A 3168-nucleotide genomic window follows, 5' to 3' on the forward strand; every position below is an offset into this window, starting at 1 on the left:
CAGAAAGTTTTAAAGAGTAATTGTTGTACACTAGATAAACTGGAGCCAAACACGGACATGGAATTCATCAATATCTGTTATGTAGTTTAAAATAGCTTCTGAACAATTTTCTCTCTCAATACTCCTGAGATGTATCAATATCACATTTTCTCTAAATAATTACTCGCTATTCTCTTCTCCAACTTTTCCTGACCTTTTCAAATTACTCAACAAACATGTGTAATGCACTCGATACTTTAGTCAATTTGTCTTCATTGTCAGTGATTATATGGATGAGACGAATGTTGAATAAGCCATGAATACGAACGAACACAGTTTGAAATTCTTGATATTTTTCACCAAATATGAAATACACGCCAAACACGTTAAAGTTTAACTATTACTTTTTCCCCGCTAAGTGAAGTGATATAACTTCCGGTTGAGATATAATCACATATCGAGATAAATCCCAGTTATTAATACAGATTTTAAATTTTTGTGCAGAAGAATGTTGAATAAACCATGAATACGAACGATCACAGTTTGAAATTCTTGATATTGTTCACCAAGTATGGGTCTCTGCGGTTAAAGTGATACTATATGGCGCTTCCTGGGTTAGCTTAAACGTCGACCACTTAACCTCTTATTATTTCCGGTTTATTGAATCCTCCCAACTTCCGGTTGAAATATAAACCATAGTAAACGGATATTGAATTCTTTTGGATCAGAACAATGTTGAAGTAAGCCATGAATGCGAAAACAGATTCAATTTTTTTTTCTTTTTTCTTTTTTTTCTCTTTTTTTTGAAGTGAAAATTGATCATGAATGTGCAAGTTGTCATTTTAAATTCTAGAAACAACGGACTGTAAGAAAAGTACAAATTAACAATGAAAAGAAAGATGATTCTGATTAAGCAGACCTTCTGGGATTACTACTAGATCTTTACTTGTGGAACGGATTTACTTATCAAAATCCCGACTACAACAAACAATAAAAAAAATAACATTGATTCCTTTCACTGTTCTCTCTAATTACATTACATTGATTTTGTTAACCTAAATAGTATGTATGGGAGAAATAAATTGATGAAAGCATTTCTGAAATCAGATTACACTAGAAGAATAATTTGATAAGATTTGATTCAATTATGACCAATTTCATATAAAGATATAAATACTAGTCAAATTGGCAGAAAATGCCCCTCAATATTATTTCTTTATAATCTCATAATATAAAGGACAATAAAATATCTTTTCTTCCTGGCAAGTCGGGTTTATTCAGTTGGTGGATTTTTATTGTGTATAGAAAAGATACCTGAGAGAATAACTAATGGAATTACATGTTAAAATCTAGCTGTATATTGGATTACATTTGTATAAATGAATATACAGATATTTCCACTGAGACATATATATTATACCTTATATAGCATATAATCATTAAAAGTGCTAGTATATATGAAAAATGAAAAATGTTTTTTGGATCTTATACTCAACAAAAACATTATATCAAGGGATACCCTGGAAAAGATCAATGCCAAGAGGTAAAGCCAATGACCAGCTGCGAACCTAAATTGTTATACTTGTTACATATAGTTGTTTCTGTATTTCTCCCTTACTGAGTTGTTAGCTGATGAACAAGACAAAAGTGAAGTTGACTTTTAAAATTTTACTTTACTAATAACAAAATACAAGCCAGTAAAAAACTAATTAAAAGTGATCACTATGTTGTAAATATATAGATTAAAATGGAGAACTGAACCCGAGTTACATTGAAATGTGTAATTGGACCTGAATTAAACTAACAATGAGAGAGTGTTTACAGTTGACGACTTATAATTTATTATTTCAATTCTAAAATATTAAGACAATTGAGTCGGATGTTAGAAATGGGGGTTCTATAGACAGTCCGAGATGGACTGGGATAAATATTTATAAATAAAATTCAATTTCGTGGTGGGGCACATCTACAAATGAAATTAATGCAGTTTTAGTTTTACGTCCAACTGGTCCATCTACAATTTAGTAAATATGAATTGGAATTTTAATGAATGAAAACCAAATTAGCATTTTGAAATGTGTATTGTGTAGCAGATATTAAATTTGCCATTTTATTACTCCTATATTAAGTCGTATATTCAACTTTATATCTAGCTATTGAAAGTTCCATCAACTACTGAAAGAGAATAAATTGAATATTGTCAATTATTCAATATAAGATTATATGTTCTTACCCAAAATTGTAGTAAAAATATACAAATCAAGGAATGGAAATCAAGATTAAATACAGTGGATAAGATTAAGTGTCAAATCTCTATGGATTAGATACTTAATAAAATGATTGGGTACTGCCAATAAATGGCAGAATAATGAGTTAATTTTCTTTCCGCCTATCATTTAATGAGAAAACAAATGAATTGTGACCATTTGTAATCAAGAGGAAAATTTCTATTTGATTATTTTATCAGTTAGTTCACTATGACTTCATGTGATAGAAGTGTATAAGTCTGTAATCCGTGACTGGAATCTCTCATATTGTGAGCTTTAATATATTGTATAATTTGCCTATATTCGCGGCGACTCTTATCAAACGTCATAAAATTAAATTCTAAAAGTATCTATCTCTCAGTAGAGATCTATCATTATTAAGACTATTTGTACAATTTAAGCAACAGCTATGAGACACCAAGTATAGCTTGCCTTCGAGCATAATTTCTCATACACAGTTGTCCCTTGCTATCCCTTTGCTCTGAGAGATTTTTTATTATTCGAGAATCTTTTCTAGCTGTAGTGGTGGAAAATCAGATGTAATGTTACCTGACAGCCTAAGAACACCAATAATGAGCTGGAAAAAAGCTCATTACTGTTGTATTGTGTTTGTATCTATTCATGCTCAATATAATAAGACAACTCCCATAACAAACAACAACATCTAATATATTCTACGGAAATGTCTAGGTGCTGTCAATTAAAGAATAAAAAACCGGGTTATTGTTCTACCAATGTTGTCTAGACCTAAGAGAATTTGAGTTTTAATTATTTCCTGGGAGACAGTGAATTTTAGTAATGAAGTACACTTCATCCCACTTCCATTTGTCAATTATTTTTGATTAGGTTAACATCAATACCTTCCATTAATTATATTATCCTCTCGCTACATATTTAAACTTACCAGGTGGACAAACATCTG

Source organism: Lottia gigantea (assembly GCF_000327385.1).
Source record: "Lottia gigantea unplaced genomic scaffold LOTGIsca_12, whole genome shotgun sequence".
Lineage (NCBI taxonomy): Eukaryota > Metazoa > Mollusca > Gastropoda > Lottiidae > Lottia > Lottia gigantea.